Source organism: Chionomys nivalis, chromosome 17, assembly GCF_950005125.1.
Source record: "Chionomys nivalis chromosome 17, mChiNiv1.1, whole genome shotgun sequence".
In the NCBI taxonomy this organism is placed as follows: Eukaryota; Metazoa; Chordata; class Mammalia; order Rodentia; family Cricetidae; genus Chionomys; species Chionomys nivalis.
The window spans coordinates 6,613,821-6,639,813 of record NC_080102.1 but is presented as its reverse complement, the minus strand read 5'-3'; the positions used below and the strand labels follow the sequence as shown (position 1 = coordinate 6,639,813).

At 39.6% G+C, this 25,993-nt stretch overlaps 1 protein-coding gene across 2 annotated transcripts in view; it reads right to left on the bottom strand.

The window, feature by feature from the left end:
• Zfpm2 (zinc finger protein, FOG family member 2) overlaps positions 1 to 25,993 on the bottom strand; it is a 410,323-nt gene that overhangs the window by 9,120 nt on the left and 375,210 nt on the right. The window lies entirely within an intron of this gene.

Sequence of the window (25,993 nt, the reverse complement as noted above, 5' to 3'; positions counted from 1 at the left end):
AGGAACTAACAGTAGGAGAAAACTAGGGAAAATATGGATAGAATCTGTCGAGTTTTGCCAATGGTCTGCCTTCCAGGCTCTTGCCTGAATCTTTAGCCCAGTATGACATTGATAGAATGCCTGGAAACCCTCATGGGAGGGACACAGTTGCAAAACTTTACTCCAGACACGCTTCTGAAGTTACTATTTCATTAGCTAATGGAAGAAGCGACTGTTTTCTCTCCCTCTGTCTTCCTCTCCACTTTCCCAGTGCTTAAACACTGTGAGTACAGATGTCCCGAATCGCAGAGGAAGCAACCAACAGTTTGTGAAATCTAGGGTGCTTAAAGTGTGATCGCAGGGAATCCAACCTCCCTCTGTTATGGCCACCTATGTCCTTTTTACTCAGGTGGGTGATCTTATACAATACCCTGCCATGTCCCTTCTTTATCGCCATTTACCCTGATGGAACTTCCTGCAAAAGAGGATACACCAAAGATTCTTTTCAAAAGAGCTTATTTCAATAAAGATTTGTTTAAATGAAAGGAACCTTGTCTTCAAACACTGAGATAGACTCCGGCTCTGCATTTCAAATGATCACGTGCAGTGCATTAAAAAGAAAAATTAACTATGCAAGTCCATCTTCTAATGTATTGGGTTGTGATAGTGAGCACTCATTTATTTAACATGTTTAGACAGGCAAAGCACTTATATTTTGTTATCTCCACTCTCAGGCCTAGATACATATCCCACACAGTTATGTCTGCAATAATGTGGTGTACTTGATATTTTACAAAGCGCCCCCCGGTGTGTATGTACTGGAGCGCTGTATATCGTGCTCATTAACTAAGAAAAATTGTACCCATTTTGATAGGTTGCATTGCTCTGCTTATCTTTCAGCATAACTGTCATTTCAAGTGCACTTCATTTTTTTCCAGCCTCGGAGATCATGGTTTTTAAACAACTTGTACAAATCTCGTGAAGATAAGAACAGTATATGACATGGCCGAGCCACACGGAAGACTAAAGATGACGCTTCAGAAACACGGCGGGCAATTAACCAAGGTTTAAGGTAAGCAAACAAAACACAACCCAGGAGGGTATGTGTCTGTGGAAAAAGAAGAAAAAAAAGAAAGATTATAGTCCTCTAATTTATGACCGGTTTTAAATTAAAACGTGAAGATAGCAAAATACCACAGGGCAACCACGTGCCTGCCCCAACCACATTTTGATGCTAATATTTCTCAAAGCATACAGGTTTATTGTAGTCGAAATAAAACAGATTTATTTTGTTGTTGAAAAAAAAATTTCTTTTTCCAGATCGCAGAAGACAAAATTACAATGTTGGGGAATGAGAGAGAGTTGGAAGCTTGTGATGTGCTGTTTCCCCCAGGACCATTCTTGCTCTGGGAACCTCTGCATTTAGATGCTCTGCCTGTTCTGATATACACACATCTTACTCCTCATGGTGGTAGACATGTTAATCACGGTGTCTTATCTCTCCTCTGGAATGCATTTTATTAAGCTAGTCTATGGAGTAAGGGCGGAAAAGGAAAAATCAGTAACCCCAGTTGGGGTCTATTTCGCAGCATGGTCACAGAAGCACTAGATTTCAAGTATGGTATTCACATTCTTGGTTAACCCAGCTCTGATTGCCAGTCATGAAAGGAAAGACAGGTCTCATATCAGTTCCTAGGAGACTGCCTCTACTCAAAGTAGATCATGGTCACTATAGTTAGCTACACAGCAAGATGATGGCATACCTCTGCACAGTGTTTAGCCAAAACACCCAATAAATAAAGTCAAAATGAAAAATATTATGTGCAAAAAAATACAACAAAGATATGATTATCTACATTACTAAGTGCCGGTGGCTGTGTCAGAGTAGCAGCAGATGACCATCGTCTTCCGGATTGGCCCACCAGGAAACAAAATCCTGCTGTATACAACAACTTGGATAGGCAAGGCCCTAAGCCCACAGACGCCAGAGTGACTTTTGCTGTTGCGATGCCTTGACATGCATGCCTCTCCCATCTTCCTCTGGTATCTGGCACAATGTGAGGAGATCCCCATGGCCCTTAATGTAGTATGGTCACTCTCAGAAATATCCTGTTCTGCCTGATGTTTTGATGTTTTTACTGTGGATTATTACGAAAATGATTTCTTCCTAAGCCGTACTGTCTAATTGATAATAAGAATGTTAGTTTAAATAGTTTTTTGCTTTGTTTTTTTTAACGATAATGATAAGTAAATGGTTTAATATAATTAAAGCCAACATGGTATCGTAAAATTATAAGGAAAAATGATTTCACCTTGAAACAAACGTTTGATGGTGACTATTAAACAAAAGGGAAGAGTCACAGAGAATAGGTGGCAAATAAAGGTCTATGGAAAGCACAAATATGGGGCTGGAAGTCCAAGGCAGCAGCTCAGAACAAAACTGCTCCAGTTTGAGACTTCTGCAAGAGCAGCGAAATAGAGTTTTGATGATTAAAAAAAAAAAAAAAAGCATTTATCACACAGCTAGAACACGTGAATTTCTATTAAAGAACCATATAGACTGTGACTTAGGCTAAGGATTAAGAGAAACAATTGAGTCCCAGTCATCCCAGCTAGTTTAAATTCTTCTAATCTTAATGTAGGAAGGTGGGTTCACAGATGTCAGAGAGCATCACAGCTGAAACAAAGCTCTGAAAATAACTCAAGGTTTGACTAAGATGTTTCTGTTAAACAGCTTTGAGGTGAGAAACCCAAGAAGACAATCTGAAGTTTTAGAAAGGCCCATAGCTGAGCGAGGAACTCTTTAAGGGTGGGGAACAAAGCAGCCCAATTATTAGTAGCTGACTAGCCTTGCTTGCTATGATTGGTTTATAACCAAAGGTGATGATCAATTTCTTGTACTCATGTCTGCCCTCAGCTTCCTGGTTACAACAACAACAACAAAACTATTGATGAGTGGATATATACCCTAAAGATTTAAGATGACTGATTGTTTTTCATATATAAAAGTTTAGGTTTGTGATTCCTTTAAGATTCCTTATAAGATTACCTATAAGATTACTTTTCAAGATAAGTAAGAAAGTGATTGGTCCTTTCTTTGTAACACAGTCTATCAGTAAAAGAATACCTTACTTGTCTACACTGTTAATCTATAACAAATTGCTTTGTATGAACGTAGATTCTTGGGATATTTAGTTTCCCACTTGTAATATGTAAAATGTTTAATCATGTAAAAGAAGCAGAAAACATGCTGTCTTTACTTGTGTTCATTGCAATCATTCACTCAAAAAGCAGAATGCAACCACATTGTAATCTCTATTGCCTGACAGATTTTTATTGGGGTATGCAGCTATCGAGGAAAAATAAAGAAGGAGGAGAATAAAAACAAATAAAGAGAGAATGAGAAGGAAAACATCAAGAATGAGAGAACTGGGGTGAAAACACTAAGAGAGTTAAAAGGAAAGCATCAAGAGAGACAGAAGGGACATTTCTGGATAGAGATATGAGAAGAGAATATAGAACACAGACTCAGAATACAAAAGAAGATTAAAGGAAATGTCTGATGGAAATCATCAAGAGAGTGGGTGTCTTTCCTTAGCCCCTCAGATACACAGTCACAATACACAATACATTGTAGCCCCTCAGATACACAATCACAATCATAATACTTGAAATGGTGGATTTCCCTTTGAGTCCTGTGGTGTAGGAGACTGCCCCCCCCCCCAGGCAGCAAAGATTAAGCAACTGATACTTGTCGTACACGTGTGCATTTTCAGGTGTACCTGGGATGTTTCATATTCTGTCGTTGCTACTACTTGTTTCCATTTCGTGGTTTACTCAGAGAGCCTCACTTTGAAAGACTGCATTAGGCTGAATACATACTGTGTAGATTTGACAAGGAAGTTGTTTAGGATTAAATTCTTGAACTCATTCATTCATCCCTTATTCAGCGTTGTGAAGTCTCTGCTGTGCGTCAGACTGGGCTGCGGACCATATGCACAACGTACAATCAGAATACACATACGCCAACAAATAAATCAAAGTGTATATCACACTATAGCTGACTCTTCCTTGTGGAATCAGGCAAGCCATCCAAAGTAACATTTCACTAGATCTGGCATAAGTAGCAGAGAATTATCTAGTGTCTGTGTGAGTAGGAACAGGCAGATTTGTCACTAGTGGATGTGGAATGAATATGTGAACAAGTACAGAATTAGGGGAGGACCTGACTTTGAAACAAACCTTAAGTTGAGTGTCTGAGGGAGAAGGTATGGGTTTGGAGCTCTTGGGTCCTGGAACCAGCCTGTCTGTATTCTTTCTATGAAGACTAGAAAGCTCTACACTTTCAGTGTGCTGGTTGATATCCTACTGTTAGCTTGAGGTTCGCCATGGTGAGGGTTATAGCTTTTGTCAGGGTTCCTCATAAAAGCCTTGGATCAAGGTGGAAACCCCTTAAGTATAAGGGGAATGCAATTATATCTGGCTCATGCTGGGCAGAGATACACATTTATTTTAACGAGTAAATGTATTATTAACAGATATGTTTTCCCCTCTGTGTAATCTTGAGAAAAATTTATAGGCAGGGATATGCTACACCAAGCTCTTCAGAGGTTATTGTACTAGTTCAGGGGGCATAAATATAAATGATGAGGATAACAGAGTCACATTGAAGAGACACAGGAGAGACAGGGCCGGAGTGATGTTGTTCTCAGAAGAAAAAGAAAGGAAGTTTTGAGATGACACCAAGCCTAAGGACCTTTGGTACAGATGGGGACTGCAGTTGCGGCCCTGCCTTGACAGGAAGCTGCACTAGTAACACCTTAGATTGTAATTACATCCATACCATGAAGACAATGACAACAACAGAAACTCGTACAGGTCCGAAGCGTTCTTTGGGCTGGAGGTGAAACGAAGTTGATGTACTTCATTTGTTTTAAAACTGCCAATGACTCTATGAGGTCACAGTTCCCTCCTAGGGTGGAGGAAATGGAAGCTTAAAAATGTTAACTTCCAAGACACGTGTGTGTGTGTGTGTGTGTGTGTGTGTGTGTGTGGCCAGTGGCACAATCCTGGCTTGGACCTTGGTCTTCTTAACTTCATTATCCCATTGTGGACCAGAGATGGGAGGAGAACAAGAAAGGGGGATGGAGAGAGAGACAGAGACACAGAGATTGCTAGAGAGGGGAGAGGAAGAGGGCTTACATGTGTGCACATAATACATTATATTTTGAAAAGGCAAAGTTTGAGATCCTGGAAAAGCTTCTAGGTGAGTGTATCTATGAGGCAGCTATGACTTTGAAAAAAATGTAAAGATGATAGAAAAACACATCTAATTAGGTATAATTGGAGTCATTATTCAAATATCTCACTGCTATGCCAAATCCAAGAGAAAAGAAAAGTCATCAGAAAAGTCAAAGCACCTGGGTGGTGGTGGCGCACACCTTGAATCCCAGCACTTGAGAGGCAGAGGTGGGCAGATCTCTGTGAGTTCAAGGCCAGCCTGGTCTACAAGAGTGAATTCCAGGACAAGCTGCAAAGCTACAGTGAAACCCTGTCTTGGAAAAACAAACAAACAAACAAAAAAAAACCAAATAAGTAAGTAAATAAATAAATAAAAACAAAAAAGAAAAGAAAAAAAAAGAGAAATGGTGAAGCAGTAAAACGGTGAGCAAAGGCATCTGTGTTCCAAGAAAGCAGCTAACTCACTTCCAAAAAGAAGACAGAAGCTACCTATTCCTGTGGACTCTATCTTGACCAATTCGACCTGGAATTAGTTTCTAGCAATCAGTGAAGGCTCAAAGAGGCAGGCGGACCAGTTTCCTGCTTAATTGCTTTAGACTTAGCAGATGCTGCCAATTCAGGGTCGCATCGGCATGCAGTGCCGTTGCTGCGCTCGCTCTGAAGCAAATGAGAGGCATAAGAATGTTAAGTCCTTTAAATATTTAACCTAATGTTCAGTGTAAACACACAGTATTACCTTTGGTTTTTAGAACAGGAGCGCAACTATCATTTAAAACCATAGCAAATAACAAGCTTTGGTTAGGATGTCGGGACACCTGTAGAATTGGAAGTAATATAAAATTAAACAAGGTTGGGATTTTTAAAAATTGAAAATGTAATTGCCTGTAATTTAGAATGCACTTATAGATATCCCCCAAGTGCTAAAGGCATGATCTTGAGGAGCCACTTGCATACACATGAATACACACCCCGTAGCATAATAACCTGTCACAACAGCTCAAACATGAAGAGAACTTAAATACCCACCAACAGATGAATGGATAAGGCAAAAGTGTCATAATGGACGATAGAATATTTTTAACTTAAAAATAAGGGAAATTCTAAAGTGTGATGAATTGTGAGGACAATGTGCTAACTGAAAGAAGCTATTCCCCAAAGACAAACACTGCCTGATTTTTCCTGTAAGAAGAAAGCAGGGAATGAAAGTCAGTGTTTAGAAGGAATGGAGGTTCACCTTTACAGAATAGAAATTTCTAGAGTTGGATAGCTGTATAAAGCCATGTTCATGATGACTAAAATGGTCAAGAGAGCAATTTTTGTGGTATGTGTATTGTACCTTTAAAACTCTGTACAAAATTATAGTCTCATGTCTTCACTAAGATAGATCTTCTAAGAACACAAAACCTACGCATTTCTTCCCTTAGTGAGAGTTATTTGTGTGACCTTTATAAGGTCTTTCCATGAAAGAAAGCATAGGAAAATAAGCAAGAAGATGAAGCTTTCTCTTTTCCCAGCTTTCAGTTGTGTAAATCTGTGTTGTTTCTTTAATGAAATACCTGGGGCAGGCTACTTATAAAGAAACAGAAGTATATCCTGCCCATAGTGTTGGAATGCTAATCATGGAGTGCCTGGCTCTTGGGAAGCCCCTGGGACTAATATTAAAACATGAGTAAGAAGATGTGTTTGCATTTCCAAACAGGAAGTCGGAGAGAGATTGTTACGGGGTCTCATAATTCTTTGAAGATACACTCCAGCTGACTCAGTGCCATATCACTGGGCCTCCGTCTTAGTCCTAAAGACCTTAGACATTCGCTGAAGCCTCTGACTCACACCTTGGAGCTGAAGTAGAGCCAATAACATCCCAACCACAGAATCACACAAAGTTACGTTAAGGGACCCCAGTCAAGCAATGCACCAGCGAAGGAGACTATTGGCAAGCATTCTCTTCTCATTGGAGTACATTTTGGATTCTTTCACCCACTGAAAATTGCTAGCGCTATTTATTACTTACTTGGTAGCTTCAGGTTTCTGCCTGTTACCAGTGCTGTTTCCTTAATGAAATACCTGAGACAGGCTACTTACAAAGAAAAAGAAGTATATTCTGCCCGTAGTGTTGGAAGTCTAATCATGAGCACCTGGCTCTAGGGAAGAGCTAACAGCCCTGTTATATCTCTATACAGATGGAAGTTTAGAAGTCTTAAATAGATGTTCTTGGGCTTTTATAGAAAGAAGCACACTTAGTTTCCTCAGATTTAAACCAAGAAAAATTTCAATAAACTAGTTTGTACTAATGACATGTTTATATGAATGCAAAAAGTATTACATTAAGGTACAAAGTACATGTATGACAATTTAATATTTGCTCAATTGCTAAACCTTTTTACTATTTTCTTTTCAGCATCACGCAGGAAAGAATGTCCCTGTTCTATGGAAGTCTTGGCAGACAATGTAGCACACTGGGTATGTGAAATTACTGAAAATTTATTTGTACTCAATGCCAAGCAGAGTTGGAAAGAGAAATTGGTGGGTGAGACAGTCTAGTTCTAATCTTAACTTGACAGTTGATGTAGCATCTTGGAAAGTTCTTTACACGGGCACAGAAAACGGCAGATATAAGCTAGAGATCACCTTTACATTATCAAGATCTTCTTGTGAACAACCTTCTAAGAGGAATAATTGTTGCCCACTCATTCAGCAGTCACTATGTGTTATGGCTCCGTGGTGTACTAAGGGCTTTGCATGAACTTTCTCAATGACTTTTCACAAGGAAGCAATGAGTTGACTTGAGCTGATTCCCATTTTACTGTGTTGCCATGAGGTTAGAAGGTCATACTGCAAAGAGGAGAATTCAGTGAAGGGAAGGTATTGGGCTAATGGATTTTAATGGATGTTGACTCCCATTCCACAGGAAACATCAGGCGGTCTATGTCGCAGTGCCATCTGTTGTTCCCTGAAGCAGAAAGACCACCCGTGGTTCACTTTATAAAATAGTGTTGGGAAGACAGCAGAGAGATTGTGCAGAGCTGGGGAAGGATGAGCTACAGACTGGAGAAAAAACCTCCACAGCTTGTGATGTGTAGGTGATCCCAGATTCTAAGGTGAGTCCTTAAAATGCTGAACCCTTGGAATAACACCACATGTAAAGGTACAATTTGAAGCACTTCACATACTAACTCACTAATACTAAGCTGTTGTTAGTGCTCATTTAAAGTAATATTTTACCAGCTTCCTGATTAGTTTGCAAGTTGAAACAGATATATAAAGGCGTTTCAAGATTCTACATGCCCCAAAGGGCTGGCCAGCCATCTTTTCTACACTGGCGATCCCATAGAGAACTTTAATTCTCTGCTGATTTCAAGGCTTTATCTGTCCCTCATGGATCAAATCAAAGGCTATTAGAAGGAATTTTGAGCTGTGTTTTTAAGAACATCTCCAGAATTCATACCAGTAGAATAAGACACAACGGGCATGTATTGAACTTTAGGCAACTTGTTTGGTATAGAGTGAGTGTCAATGAAAGATAACTTCTCTTCATGCTGAACTGACTCATCAGAGTATTTAGGCAATTTGGTGGAGAAGATCCATTTTGGAACTCAGAAACTGACAACAGAAAATTGCTTTGAGTGTTCCCTTTCCTTTTTAAATGTAAAGAATATGGAAATACTGGATGAGGCAGTAAACATGACCAATAGAGGAGGAAGATTCTTAGCATTCTTGGATTTGTTTAAGCCGCGAGGAACTCAGTAAATCTGTGAATTGTTTTTGGTTTTGGAAAAGCTTGTTTGTGTATTAGTTTGAGGGTTTGTAGCTTGGTAATAAGAACTATGGATAATGATGGACACAACCCAACTGTGAAAAGATTATGGTGTACTACCAGAGAAAAAAAGAAAAATCATATTTACATTTCACAGACGTGGAGTTTTTATCTGATGACAGGGCCCCACCAAATGGAAAGGTCTGTCTCTTTTGATTTCAAATAGAATCAGTTTCCCAGGTCTTCAAACTCCCACCCCACTCCCTTTGTAGCAAAGGACAAATGCATTCAAGGTTCTGTAAAGGGCAAAACTACCAAGACCTTGACATTCCTGGAAAACCCTTCACTTGTGCTTCTCAGTAATATTTATGATCAAGGTTCTTGTACAAACAGAGATGGTGCCTAGCAGGAAGCTCGTACATTCTCCCCCTCATAATTGGTGTCAAAACTGCAATCAAGTATCCTATAAGTTTCAGTAATAAAGAATAAAGTCACAGTTCAGACCTGATTATATTTTAGAAATTCCGTGCTCCCCTTGCTAGAAGCAGTAGCCTCAAGCATCTCCCCATTCTGCCAAATTTTTCACTTGCACATTTTGTTGGGAAATGAGTGTCTGTACAACGCCACACAGACCTTTGCCGATAAACTCTAATTAAGATTAAGACGGGACTTTTGGAAAGGATCCCATCATTAGCAAACATGATAAACACAAAAATACTCCCTACTTGTCAACCAGGAGCAATTCAGTCACCTAACAGTATTATCTGTTGCTAGGATACAGAGCTGACAAAGCTTCAATTATATTGTTCGACCATACCTATAGAGTCTGCATAAGCAAAATATACCCAGAATAAAAGCATGTAACTTCATCCATGCTATCTGCAATCCACAGCTTCTTACAATGCTAAAAATCAGGTTAATAATTACATAGCACGCTGAAAACTCTTTTCCATGTGTTATGTCTCTACATGTTTCTTTCTAATTTATCTGTGCGATTGATAGACGTGCTTGCTTTGTAAAAGTAAGAAAATGCAAGCAATGGGAAGCTGTAAACATCTGGCACAACCAGTGGGCTCATCAAGATACTGGCCTGTGCTTAGCATAAAAATATGTAGAAAATTGAACCAATTAAATAGCATTTAGGTTTTTCACTGCTCTGCCTCACTATACAGTAGGATAAAGAGCCTCAAGCAAAGAGATAGGAATCCAATGAAAACTTTTTTAAGCTAAAAAACAACTGACCTTTCTTAACAATACAAAATAAAAGAAATAGATGCTTTATAAATAAGGATTTATGGCAATGGCTTTTCTTAGAATTATTTTTAAAGCTGAAGTTAGTCACTTTACTCCAAAGCATTAAGTCGTTGAGTCTTACTTCTTTTCTTTAAACTGGAAACACTAGGGGATCATTAAAAGATCCCCTCAAATACAGGCATTTGATAAGAAAGGAAAAAATCTTCCTATGTAGAGTCATCCTATGAATCAGACCTTTGTATGTATTTTGGAGGAAAATGCAGCTATGTCTAACTGGACCAAATTTTTAAATAGCTATGGAATATAAAATACTTATTCTACATACTAACCCACATTCCGGCTTCTTAAGCGGTAGATTGGTATTTCTACATTAATCTAAAATGTCTATGTCTTTCACACACAATGAAACTAGATGGCATGTGTGGGTTAGAGCACAGTAATAAGTGAAGGTCATCCTGTGTAGGGAACACACACACAGCTTTCTTGAAAAGGAAAATTCTTACTTTTGTCTTACTTATTGCGTAGTTAACTTCTTTTATTTTTACAAAATTATTTAAAAATGGAATTGATACCTCTTTCTGAAAACTAATCTTTCTTCAAAAGTGTAAATCAACTGACTGGAATGATTCTCTAAAAGCAAAATGACTTCCTCATTTCAGCATGGCATGTTGTGGGCTACTGCCTCCACCTCAGGGTTTAGACGTGAACATGGTGCTCAGATCTATACATAGACATGTCCCTCCACCTCAGGGTTTAGATGTGAACATGGGACTCAGGTCTATACATAGATGTGTTGCTTAATACAGTTTTTATAATGAATTCAAATCCAACGCTCCTGAAATTCTTGACAGTGGAGTACTGCCGGGAAGGGAACTTATAAATTATGGGTGCCCCTTCTTTGAAAACCGCTTTGGAGGTTTCTTTGTGCCTTGGCAAATACAGTAGGACTGTGAGGCATTGTGTGGGTCCTCCTGCACAGCACCTGATAAAAGAATAAAGAGCTGTGACATATTCTTAAAACAATAGAGGAATTAAAGGGAAACAATGGGCCAGCTGCTTCATTAATACAATCAAAAGGAAGCCCAGCACAGAGGAGTGCAGATAATTAAGCATTACTCTCTTAGCCCTCCTTTCTATCATAAAATTACTTAAAAATGTGTTAACTACTTCATAGTTGTGAGATAGATCTGTGCGCTTGTTTATTTAGAGTTGATTAATGCCTTTTTTTCCTGTATCCAGTAACATGCCAACTCATAGTTCTCAGTGGTTTTTGAATAAAAGAGAATAAGAATAATTGATAAAGATCTGCACAATACACGGCAATAAATCAAAATGCATTTTGCAAAAGGTCTTTCCTGTTTTAAAACAATCTTTACCATTTTTCATTTGTTATTGGTAGCATGGGGCATTTGAGGGCATTAAACGTCCCCAGGCTGGCATGCCTGAAATCATTTTATAGGACACCCAGCTATTCCCCAGAGGGTTCCTGGAAGAAAATCAGACTCGATCTGCAGCTCTGAATGTGCCTGTGCTATTTGAACCAGTGTATACACTTATTAAATTCCTCTTTTTTTTTTTTTTTTTTTTTTTTGGTCAAGGGAGATGGGCAAATGACTGAATGGCAAGCCAAATACAATGTTTGTTTATCCTTCATCCACTTCACAGAAAATAAAAGTGCACTTCTTGCGCTATTTACATGAAAAGAGTTTATAATCTATTACAGGCAGGCGTTCATTCTTCATCTCTTCTGAGGGTAGCCTTTCCTCTGCAGTTAATGGCACATTTAATTGCTTAAGAACTGGAAAATTGGTTACTGGATACTGAGTGCTAAATGTTAAAGTCAGGTGAAAACTATATTCTGTTTTTTCCCTCATAAGTTTTTTCCTAAGTAATCTTAGGTTAACGTCAATCCAACCTTAAAATTACAAACTTTTCTAACACAAGTGGTCAGTTGAAATTCAGCTAATGCCATTCTGATGGCGTTGGGATCATAATTGGAAGAGGAAGAAGAAGAGGAAGAGGAGGAAGAAGAAGAAGAAGGAGAAGGAGAAGGAGAAGGAGAAGGAGAAGGAGAAGGAGAAGGAGAAGGAGAAGGAGAAGAAGAAGAAGAAGAAGAAGAAGAAGAAGAAGAAGAAGAAGAAGAAGAAGAAGAAGAAGAAGAAGAGGAGGAGGAGAAAAAAGAAATAGGCCAGAGAACATGGAGACACATACAGCGAGACATTTAGGTGTACGCTGATGCTAAGTAGATGATTGTCTTACACATATGTTAGATATGAATTAAAATATATCCACTGGGGCCCTGTTTACACAGCCCTTTCCGTACTATGTCCATATTTTAGAGGAATATTTTGGAGTATTCCTTTTGGCTATGAAACCTGGCTGATGCCTGGTAGCTGCTTCTCTATTAACTCAGTTAAATTTTCCTCACAAAGCAGGAAATGACACACACCAACTGAAACGATCCATTTGGAGACTGCATGTGGTTGTTTATGGGAATGTTTTTGTTTTGACTGGGCCCACAAACTTACTTTGTTAAGCTTGAGTTTAAACGTAAATGCAGCTAGCCAGCTTACCAATGATCCAACGAACCCTTTCAAAGAAGCAATCTGAACACCCTAGGTTATAGACTATGTCTGCACGCATTGCATTGCAGGAACACCTGGTACACGCTGGCTGGAGGGTCTCCTTTATAACCCTGTGGTGCTGCAGCATCGTTAAGGAACACACGTTTGCACAGCGAGCTCACTCCACGGAGCAGGTGGTTTGGCGTTATTACTTAGCTTAAACTCCTCCAGTAATACTGGTTGGCATTGAGCTCAGAAACAAAGGAACCTGACCATCTTCCTCATTTCAAAGGGGTTAGCTGTGTGACTGATCAGAGGCACTGTGGCCACAGTTCCTGGGATGGGAAATTAAACGAAAGCTATGGAAAGGCAAAAGCCCAGTGCTCCCTGACTCTTCTGTTCTTTCAGAGGGGTTCCTTCGGCTTCTTCTTGTGATGGATTCTCACTAGGTCTTTCCTCTCTTAGACTGAATTCTGTCCACTGTGTTTATTTATTATTATTATTTTTTTTCCTTCAGGAAAGTGTCTCCTATGGAGATACTTTCAGAAAGTAAACAGTATGATTCACATCAGATTCTAATCACTGCTCAAGTATCTGGGCTGAAAGCTTTGCCCTATAAACTAAAAGGTATCAGAACGTTCTCGAAAGATTGTGAACTAATGTTTTGGAGAGCATGAGACCCAGGTGTCTGATGCCAGGTTTAGCTCATATACCTTTAAGAAAAAAAAGACAAAACCAAAAAACAAAAACATTTTCCCCCCAATGAATTTTACGAGCGAAAGTGTTCCTATAGTCTTTTCTGCATTCCTGGAGTATGGATTGTGGTTTCTGAATGTTCTGTGGCTTGGTTCTGCAGGAACTTACCCTAGCACCCAAGGTCAGTCAGTCATCAGACTGACTGGCCTTGGCCACTAGGATTTCAAATGACCAGTCAAGAGGTTGAATTTTCACCCAAAGAGCAAGCTGTCAAAAAAAATCTTACCTGCTGCTGATAAACAGATTACAAAGCTGCTTAAGATTCTGCTTGTAAACAAAAGCATTTATCAACTAATAATTTGCAATAAACTGATGCAACTCCCAGCTGAGCCCCTAACTGTAATTGTCTTTACCATCTGCCTATTAAAATACCATTCTTCATCAGCAATGAGGAGCAGAAGGCTGGAAATCTCCACCAAAATGCACAACTTGCAAGCTTTTGAATAATCTGAGGGCATTCTGCACTTTCATTCTGACTTGTGTGTTGGGTGGGCTTAATTTAAATTCTTGCCCAGCCTGGGAGGCTCAGAAATCAGGTGGAGGGGAAAGGAGAGGGGAGGGGGAAATGACACACTGTGCCTGCCGCTCTGCAAAGGCATAAATTATACAAGTTCATCATAGGAGGCTGTTTTTAATTCTTTTTCCCTCCTTCTATTTCTTTGTGCAATATGCATTGCGGGATCCTGATGAAACTCCCTTAAGCACCAGGTTAGAAACGAACCTCTCAATGCCTTTGTCAGACTGGTTATTTCCACTAGACTTCTTGCTTTGCCTTTTAGTTATTTATTTTTTAATTCCAACAAGCTCATCTATCTTCTCCGGGGAGCTAGATCAAGAGCACGATGTTTGTGGATGAGGAGGAGGACTGGTAGCTCCTGCAGGATTGGTCAGATCCACGGAGTAGAAATGCCAACAGTTGCCACGAACCCAAGTTTACAGCCACGGTCTGCAGTCACGGAGGGGATGTTTCCCATTTCCAGATCCCACAATGCCCTATGTGCTCAGAAGCACTCTGAACAGGTCCCACCCTAAAGGTGAGGGAGGGAGCTTCATCACCAGCCACATATCAGGGCTCAGAACTACTCTTAGCAGAAATGTTGACCCACAAGTGCTGATCTTAGAGATCTGTGGGCAAAAGAAGCCAGGAAAGGCTGTTGTATCTCAAACCACCTCTAAATAGTCAACATATTCTATACCTTGGTAAAGTTTATTAACTTTTAATCTGTTTACCCAATTGTTCTCTTAATAAAATATACTACTTATCAAAAATAAAGTCAAGCAACAACACAGTTTTAAGTAATCTGCCCTGATGTGGAAAATTAGGAACTATAGATTATTTTCATACTCTTTTGTGGTATGGAATTATTTTCTGTTTTGGTGTTTTTCCATTCTCAGAGAACATTCTTTCCATCCATAAAAGCTCAGTAATTCCGAGGGAGCTCTTGGGCTGAATGTATCCTACAGCAAACAATGACTATCATGTGAAATTAAGGTTCCAGCTCGAGAGATGACGATGTGTGTTGGGTTTTCTTATGGCAACATATAATTTTAAATTAACGTTTGTGTTTTTATTTCACTTTATGCGAGCTTTCCTCCGGGTAATTATTTTTCTTTACAAGCTACTGTTAAATATAACAGAACTAATCATTTCTTGCCATAGAGGAATGGTGATGGCCTGCATGCACATACTGTTGTTGTTTTTTTTTTTTTTTTCTCCACCTGATTTGGCAATGAAAGTTCATGGGTACCAGGGATTCTAACTTCCTTCATGGGCTGGGGAAAACCTGAAGTGTGGGTAAAACCACAAGGAACCATGATCCCTTATTGTCAGAGGCATAAAATATTAGGATAGAATTTTATTACTGATTTGAAGTAGCACAAGAATGTTCCAAGGTGCTAATGGTGTGAGACACAATGACCACCCAAACCATCTTGTTTTCTTTTTATCAGTGGATAAAAGTCTTTAATCTGTAGATATTTAACAAACACGTGAGGTGAACAAGTAAGATGTGGGGCATGACTGTGGTTCACTGTGCTGTATTTGTAGTGTCTTTTATTAAATTCACAGGAAAGCAAAAGCATAACACAACATATCCTACAAAGAGCACTAAGATTAAACTCAGATAGTCTTTAGTTGTTTACAAACCTACAGAACGAGATGATGATGTGATGCTTTATTTACCTGTGTTTTATTTCATTAAGTTTTGACCTAAATATTTTTATGTCACAATGTAGGTAAATTTAGAGATTTTTTTGATAATTTAAACAGGTTTAAAGGTGTATTTACTTTTATTTTGTGTGTGTGTGGGGTGTTTTGTGTGCATGTGTGTCTGTGCACCACATGCGTACCTGGTGCCCGAGGCATCCACAAAGCACCAGATTCCCCTAGAAACTGGCTGATTGGTAAACGCGAACCTCTGTGTCGGCGCTGCAAATTGAACACAGGTTCTCTGTCACTCAGCCCCTGCTTTCTACCACTGAGCCATTTTTTCCAGCCCTAATTTTTACTTTAGCACCTAAAGCTTTCATGATAGTTGATTATAAAGTAGCCAGTCCATTTCTTTGAAAAGCGACTGTGTTTCCACATAAGGAAAGTTTCAACATTATGTAGCAGTTTGTAATGTAAAACAGTTCCAAGCTAAAATATAGATGTTGATAGCTCATCTCTATAAATAATCTTTTAATTTTATTTATGATACTTCCCAGATATGCATTCACACATACACACCCCATATATATGATATAGATATATAGAGGTGTATATATGTAGTTCCTAATCTTTGTTTTAAAGGACTGACTTGTGTGGGAAGAACATAGTTTTGAATAAGAAACAGCCAGCAGGTGGTGCTCAGCGCACACTATGAAATGAAGGCAGAGGACTAGAAAATCCAGGTTTTATTTATTTAATTCTCATCTACCTGAAATGTTGAAGTTGCTACACCGAGCTTTATAATCCCTAAAGATTTATGTTAATTGACTAAACAACTTTGTAGTAATTTACAGACTATTCTCCAATGCTCATCTGAATGGCCCTGCATTCAACTCACGTGCCCTTGTCAAGATAACAAAACATAAAGATGTAACACCCACACCCCCCTGAACAGAGAAAGAACGGAAGCCTGGGTTGCTGAAGTATAACACGCGCTCTCCAAGTGAATAGAGCTAAAATTTCTGTTCAACATGTGACAGCTGCCGTTCCTTTGCTTTTTAGCATCTTGTTTTGTTCTATGAAGGATGCAAAAATCTTACTTTACAAAGGGGTTTCGTTCTGTATTATAGGTGTCTTAAAGTTCTGCCATCAAACAATGCTTTGAACAGTCATTTGATGCTCAGTGAAATACACATGCTGCTTTTGAACTGTATGCAAAGAGCAGTGTTTTGTCAAAGAGGAAACAATAGTAACAAGGATGAACACTGTTAAACATTGTTACATATGTAAGATTAATGCCGCACTGTCTAGACTTGCAAAATCCCTCTGGGCTCACCTGTTTCCTCATCTGCCTGTCCTCCTTTTATGAGGGAGAGATCATTCCCACTTGAGTTTATGTTGGATAGGTCAAAGGCAACCTCAAGTCTCTCTATATTTTGAACACTTGTTAATTTTAAGTAGGGGTCTTGGACCAGAGTTCCAGCGGTCAGCATGCTTGCTCAATGTGGTCTTGGTCTTCAAAGTCTCCATTGTTAAATTTCTAGGCAAAGTCCAAAATAGTGAGTGGACAGCGGTCTGGAAAAACCGCACTGGGATTATGGGTAATCATCATAAAGGTTTAATCCCACTGCCAGGAGGAAGGACTAGTTAGAGCTACTTAAAGGGTGATTTCACCATGTGCACAAAGTAGTTGTAATTTGTGTTCTTGCCGTATAAGAACACAGAGCTGTCTCACAAACTAGATGAGCATCAGCAAAGAATGAGAGCTAAAAACAAATTCGTCAACAGCGCGGCATTATCACAAGGTGGAAAATCAACTAACTTTTCAAGTTGTTGCAAATCCACACATGGAAAAAGAATCTTAGCTGTGCCCTGGGATTTGTAAACCCGACATTCAAGGTCAACCCTTCACAGTCAAGTTAGGGAGGCCAGTGGTGCGGGAGGCAGGGTGGCCTTCTGCCAAGGAAGTAGCAGCTGAGTGGGTTTTCTTCAGGGAATCAACCGAAAAGTCTCGAACTTTTGTCTGTGTGACTGTGAAACCAGAGCCAAATCATTTTCTAAGACTTGTATGACCTTCTGTTCCATTTTATTGTGCAGTTTGGAATGACAGTTTTCACTACTCATTAATTGGCACAGAAAGGGTCAACACTGTATTGGAAATCAGTTATTGTTTCTAGTAAGATTAGCAATACAATATACAGTCTCTATCCACAGTTAGGTCTATGTCTGTGGACTAGTGTCAATAGTATTTAGGAATAACGAATGGAAATACATTTGACGCAAAAGGCATTTTACTGCAATGTGTACCCTTTTCATCTAATTCAGTCGAAACCAAACTCTTTATATATGTGTTTGGAAGTGAATGGCCTGAGCTCTGGGTGGGTTCGCTCAGATCTGTAGAACAGTACAATCAGTAGACAAAGCCACTGTTACGGGCACTTCTGAGAGAAACGCTGCTACTAGCACCCAGATGTTCAGAGAAATTCATTAGCAATCTCTCTGGTAACCAAGGCTGGGCTCCCTCAATAATCTCCTGATTCACTGTCTTAGCTCCAAGTTTACCAGATTAAGAATAGCTTGAAAGATCAGCCTGCCATCTATTCCGCCTATAACCAGAAAGAATTTAAGTATAAAGGGGGGGGGGGGAATTAAAGTGGATTTTTAAAAAAAGAGTTACAGTTTCTTTCATTAAAAATTTAAGCCAGACAAGGAAGGGACAGCTCACTATTTTCCTTTATTAAACCAAACTGGAAATGACGAGGGAGACACATTGTTGGGTTGGGACTTTTTTTTTGTATTTTATTTTGCTTTTTTCCCCCCTCCACCCCTTTGGTGCACTGGGATTAGCTAGCTGGAGTCTTCAGTAAAGCCAAAAATGTAGGGAGTGGACCATCACTGAAGAAGGGACTGAAAAAGTTAAGACAGGATATAATTAAGACTTGGAAAGGATTTCAACAGAGGCAGGGTCAGGCTAAGGACAAACGGTGGTAATGTTTTCTGAGCAGTGATAAGAGAAAGACAGCTAAAGGAGACACAGTGTAAAACTGAAACTTAAGCTCAGACCCAGACAGGATTGTAGTCTATGAGAACCAGGCCAGTTCTGACATAAAATGGCAGTGACGTCACAATCAAAGCTTTCCCTCTCAGACTCTGAGTATTAATGGCAGACATTGGCTCTTTATAGATACCAATTTTATGTCGAATAGCTTGAATGATGATCCGAGAGTCTTTCTAAAATTAAACAGGCTATCGTGTGCATCTCCTATGGGGTTCAGTCTCGGTTCTAGAGACAGTGAAGTAAACTGATATGGAAGTTCACCAGAAACACGGAAATTCAGTAAGGGGGAGTGATCTCTGAAGAACCCCAGCTCTTCCCATTATCCTTTTAGATCACAGTCTGAAGCAGAGTGAGACATCTTGAAAAATCTGTTTCTCTTTCTCTATTGAATGATGATCACAGGAGTAGAACTTAGGGTTTGGAGGCATCAAAGGCAAGTTTTAGAAGGTTCTAGAAGTGGCAGAGGTGAGTGAAACATCATGCCAAGGAGTTGGGTGACACATATGAAAGACATGTGTACATAACATATATGTATTCTATGTGCTGTATGTAAACATAAATATATAGTTTCATATAGAGCAACTCATCTTCCCTTACAGACTCTGTAGGAGGGATTCTTATTTCACATCAGGAAACCATGATGGTGATGGAACCATATGCATTGAGATAGAGAAATAGAGGCACAGATCATCTGGTGTAGAGTGGCTGAGTAGAGTCAACAATCTCCCACTCCAAAACTCTTTGCCTTCAGTTACAGGCAACAAAGTCAGTTCATCCTCACACAAGTCTCTTAATAAGTCAACTGAATAAAAGGGTAATTGTCCCCTTCAGGACATAGCCTCAGGGATAAGTGTGGAATGCTGGGGTAAAATGTGGATACAATGTCATCTTTTCAGAATGTAGAACTTGAGGGTAACTCATGAACTATAATTATGGGGATAAGGTGGCCTTGAAGAGTAAAGACATGATGCTGTGCCTATGGAGAGATACATATATTATCCAGCTTACATTAGTAGGCCTCTGAACTTTTCAGGAATACAGTAGCACTCACTTAGTCTGTGTTAACGACATGCTATTGTCAGCAGGATTTTCAAGTCAGTAAAGTATATGATATGAGGGATATTCACATAAAATATGCTATGCAGGGCTATGTAATTGGCAAAGTTGGCAAAGTGCTTGCCATCCATATGTGTAGACCTGAGTTCGATTTTCAGTGTTAAGTCTAAAAAGCAGGCACAGTGATACATCTCAGGACTGAGGAGGCAGAGACAGGTGAATTCTTCAGTCTACTTGAATTGGTTCCAGGTTCAATGGGAGACCCTCTCTCAACAATCAAGGTGGAGGGTAACTGGGGAAGACATACAGATCTGACCTCCGTCTGCCACCACCATACACACATATACATAGACGGTTGCATCTAGGAGGCCACTTTAGGTTCTGCATCTTACTCCGAGCTTGACTGGGCAGTTTCTGCAATGAAAGTGGAGGCTGGATGTTTAAACCTTCGAAAACAGATATCACTTTTTGAGGTGGAAATAGAAGAGAAAGCAAAAGAAAGAGAGAATATGAAGATATTTTTTCATCAGACACATGCAACACAGGTTTAACTGGAGAGACTTACTGAAAGGCAAATAAAATTATTTCCAATCTTTAATTGTCAGGTAAGTTAAAGCAATAGTCCACCAGTCCTGGGTGCAATGTAATAGAAAATGTACAGTGTTTATTCAATCCCTTAAATTTGAGTGACAGAAACTAGCAGCACTAAGTGATTCTGACACCAATGCCATGCAGTAAAGGGGCATCACAAGGCTAGGAGTTTAAGATCCCCAACTCTTTGGGACTGTTAGTCTCATTCCGTCCCTCATCTGGCAGCCATTTTTTTTTTAACATTCCGTGATTGTCTATGTTCCCCAGTGAAGGTTATTACATTCCTCTGCCTATTTTTTAATCAAAATCATTTCCAACTTATTTCAGACTGTCACAGTAATATTTTCATACAAGGAGTTGCTGTAACCTAATTCCTTCATTTGAATAATACATTCGCTTTTAATTACGGCAACTTGATCTCAGATTATTCAAATAACTGTTTCATTTTTATGCTTACCCTGACCCCAGTGTATTTATAGGCTTTTATCCTTACCTGATACCAGTGTAATGTAATTATAGATTGTATTTTAATCATCTACTATATTCTAGTGAGTTTGTTTAAATCACTCCAATCCGGAGTCTTTTATTTCTGGGCCTTTTAAAATTCTACAATGACATTCTCGATGCATAAAAGCAACAATTTTTCTTTTAGTTCACAACAATAGATGAATGTTTTGTATGCATTGCTGGCTACAGTTACGATTGAATAATATTTACGGGATGGTATATAACAATATCAAGTCTGGTTCTGCAAAGCACATCTTTTGGGATATTCCCACCTGTTGTATTACAGACTGCAGCACACCCCCAAGCTCCACTGATTTAAAACCCAGATAACACTGTGTTCGTGGTGATTCGATCGATGTCTGACACTCAAAACCCTACCAACAGTCACTCTTTGGGGAAGACACAGACCGAGTGTCCTGGTGCTAAAATACATTTGTGAGGTGTGAATTATCTTGCCTCATATTTCTGTGACCTCTAAGATCCTTTTGTTTGGTGTCTCTTGGTGCTATGGCTGATGCTTAGAAACAGATCTGAGAATGATAGAGGAATTTGAACTAAGAACATGGCCAAGAGGACTACCCACCATTAATAATAGTCTGGTGTTCATATTCTGATCAGAGTAACAGGTCTGAGAAATGCAGCTTTTGGAGTGGGTTTGATTATCTTCACCTTTTCACCTCTTGGCTCCCTGGCAACACCCAGGTAATCAACCACTACCTTGCAAGGCTTAGTCCCCTCACTTCCTATCCTCCATACTTCTGGTGAATTACATGGTTATATCATAAGCTTCGCAGATCTTTCAACTTTAGTGAGATTTTGCGGTGTGTCCCCATTGGTCCACAGGAGCAAACCCAAGCTATTTACCCTGGCATCCTGAAAGTAAAGATTCCTTTTAGCTATCACTTTTGATTAGAAGGAATCACGCCCAGCCACACAGATAACAACAGTATTTGTGTAAGCCAAGAGTTGGGAAATGGGAGAGTGGGGCACAAACCTCTCGGTCCTGACATTAACAGTTAACAAAACGCAGGGCATGTCATAAATCAGTGCTGGTCATGACCACAGGCCCCATCACCCACGTTTCTATCAGTGGGTTGAACTTCCTCCTTCACCCTCCTCGTCTTCTTCTTTATCTTCAATCCCTTCTTTTGCTCAGAGTAGATAAAACTGTGAAGACAAATGCCTCATAGATAAATACGTTTAAATCGTGTAGCAGAGTAGGGTTTGAAATCATGACCACCTTCCAATTCACTTGAACCGGTGAGATTTCAGGCTCAACTTCATTCATTGTTAATAAATTTGATGAGGTCTTTTAAAGAATTAGTTTCTACAGTTGACAAACTACTGAATTGTAAATAAGATGACACAAATGTTTGCCAAAAATATCAGAAACAAAAGGGTATGACACACGCCCCCCTTTCCTGTTGTGAAATCTGTCTGAGGAATAAAGAGCACATTAATTTTGCTTTCTCATCTGGCTAGTTGTTAGAAATTACCCAGACAACTTCAGAAATAGGTTACTGTTACAAAATGATCCGACCAGCTAGCAATGGCATGAAATAATGGCGTGAAATGGCATTTGGGAAGGAATTGCCTGATAACTCTCAAAAATGAATCTTGCTGCTTTTCCCCCGCCCCCCAACCTTAGTGGGGAAACATAAAGCTTCCTTTGGGATGGCTTGCACCATTTGGAGCGATGCTTGCTTTGGCTGTAATAATACAAGCTTCATTAGAAAAGTAAGACGCAATTGTCTCCATGAGATCAAAGGACAATCTACTAAATACAGCAAGTGGAACTCTGGACTGAAAGAATATGAAAAGTTAGAATTTTACGGTGAATCAAAATGTAAATTGTGCGAGCACACTGTGGCTAAATGCAGAACTGAAGATTAGCTTTATTAAGGGGAAATTGACAGTGGCTTGAACGATGTGGAAAAATGTGGGAAGGTGCATGAATTCTAAACAACCTGTTTTATGTACTAGATTAAATTGAGCATTGGCGCAATACTGGGGAATTGAAAAGCACTGCTGACTTACAATGAAATTATTAAGAAATATAGAACAAAAAATAGGTAGACTGGTATTTATGACAAAATCCTTTTTTTTTTTAGATTCAAAGATGCTGAAAAGATGGTTTATGCTAAAATAAAAATAAAACAAAGCCTGAGAGTAAATGTGATTATTGGGGAGATAATGGGGCACACTGTACCCTGACCATGTGATCCAAAAGTCTGCACAAATTTGTTCTTAAGTGACACAGACGAGGTGATATTTGTTGTTTTGATTCAGAGTGTTAGGAATTCTGAGAGAGACAGACCTGCATGCCTGAAGGAGATGGGGAGAAGAGGAGACAGGTAAACCAGGCTCTATGTGCACTCCAGCACTTCTGAAGTAGATTATGCTTCAAATCCTTGTTTTCTACTTAGAATTTTCTCTTACACACGAAAATGACATATTTTAAAAGGGCCAGAAATATCTATTTCAGTGTATTACATCACTTAAGTCATTTACAAAATTCTATAAAATTGCCCTGAAATCACAGCAAGCATAGCTGTGAAACTAAAAAGAAAAAAAGTCCTAAAATCATATCACAATTTTGTGGACATTATCACAGAGTCAAGGGTCTGACAATAAAATACTCCATTTTCGATTCTTGAACACAATTTACTTACAGTGCATCCTACTCTGGAAATAAAACATTGTATCTTAAAGAAAAACACACACATATACAGAAACAATTGTTGGTTTAGGGAGATATTGGAGGAAGAAACAGAAAGAAGAAAGGTAATAATTTAGAATAGGAAATGCGATGACTAAACCTGGTGGTCATCTTGAATCACCAACTAAAGCCTAAACAGCTGGACAAACCTGTGAGGGGTTTTTCTTTTCTTTTTCTTTTTTCTTTTATTTCTTTTTTTTTTTTTTTTTTTTTTTGTGGTGGAAAGACTCACCCACCTTGACTCTGAATCAGATCTCCTGGCCCCAGCCTACAAAGAACGATGTGAAGAAGGAGACTTTGCTCTACGCCTGCTTGGCTTTACTCTGCCGTCAAGCTCAGGCATCCCTTGCTTAGGCATACTTTTGCTTGTATTAGAACCAGATCTTAAGGATTCAAACATAGACTGAAAACCAGTCGCTCTCTTTAAGTCCCCTTGTACTCTGGCACCAGATTAGGACAGATAAAACATTCAGTCTAAACCCTACAACTATCAGCTTTGTGGCCTTTATTTCATAGAGAGCCATTGTTGGGCTACACAAGTCACGACCTCTTTGTCACTATAATAATCCCTCTTTATGGTGTGTGCGCAAATGTCTCTGTGTGCGCTCATTCTATAAGTTCTGTTCCTTTAGAGGACCTATGTAATGTACATGAACATATATAAACATTCTAATAGAACATCTGTCTTAATGGATCTCGAAGGAAATTATCATATATTTAGCAAATATTAGGAATAAGTTTTCTTCTAGTATTTTAATATCTTTATACATAGTAGTTTACTAAGTGCAATATATAGGCTCTATATACATAGTTTATAATCCCTGTCTTCAAAATCCCTGTCTTGTTTTTATTTTTATAAATATCCTAAGTGTCCCAATAATAAACAGTACTTTGTTTAAAATAATTTTTTTTGTTTGTTTTTTAGGAAAGGGTTTCTCTGGGTAGCTTTGACCATCTTGGAACTCTTTCTGTCTACCGGGGCGGTCGGCTTGGAATTCACAGAGATCTGCCCTACTTCCCCAAGTGCTGGAATTAAAGGCGTGCACCACCACTGCCTGGCAATCAACTGTTTTAAAGCTAATCTGGCGTTATAACCAAATCACAGAAATACTAACGACTGGCTCATATTCAGAAGGCAATGATTGTGTTCCTCCCTCTTCTCGAGCCTCACTGTTACAGTTTTAATGGAGGTTCGATATCTTTGTGTTTAGCAGTCAGTCTTCGAAGGGCTTAGAAGACGACAACAGGGTAAAGAGAGGTATCATGCTCTACTCAGCGTCCTTCCCTTTGCAGACGCGGAGTAACTGGCTTCTAGGTACATTTCAGGGCGTGGCAGGCTTCATTCCCAGAATCCTCTGCTGTGTTGGGTCCTCGGCTCCCTTTTCATTGGGAAAATCTCATCCGTGAGCAGTGGGTTTTACACCCCACAGACCTTGAGGATCTCACCAAGCCATTTGCTGTTGTTCCTTTCGTGACGTTACCACAGACAATAACCATAATGCGGCGCCCAGGGTGGATTCTAAAAACTACATTCTTTTAATTATATCTGCATGCATGTGTGCGAGTGAGGGTGTGCCTATGTATTATGGCAAAAGTTTATGCTTACCCACAGAAGTCAGAGCACTGGAGCCCCAGGAACTGGAGTTACAGGTGGTTGTAAGCCACAGACATGGGTGAAAGGGACAGACCTCTGCTCAACTGCAGGAGAAAGGGCACCAGTTGTATGCGCCCCTAACCTCAGCCACCTCTACAGCCCCAAAGGAATGGAATGATTACAACTGGCCAAAACTACATGAGGAATTCAGCCCTGAACATTTAGCGTCTGGACTAAGACCGGATATCTTAATTCTTCAAGACACAGACTTCTCATCTGGAAAATGGCGGCTTTCCTGTGTCCCCTTAGACGCTGGCTGTGCTTACATGGGACCTCTTTAAAATAAGGGCACCCAGCACAGACAGGAGGACAAATGATAGCCTGAGCTGGGTTTTCTCTGCTCCTTTGTCATAATTAGTTCACTTGGAATGGCAAAACCTACTCCCTGGAAGCTTCAGCTAGGGCAGATTGCAAAATATCACCTGCTGGAGGCTTTGTCCTGGAAGGCACTGGGCCTCGAGAGCACGTTCCATTTGCTCCTCTTCTGTTGGCCCTGGATCCTTTTGGGGAATGATTTATGTCATTGGTTTCAGACTGTTATTCCCAACAAAGAAGACTGGCCCCATTTAGCTCTCAGACCTCCACGGTCTGCTGAAATTCTGAAATGAATATACACTTGATAATATTCTGCAGTCTTAGCATCCACGAAAAAATAGATATTGGCTGTCAAAATCCTGGACCCATGGTATTTGCATATATTTCTAATCCATA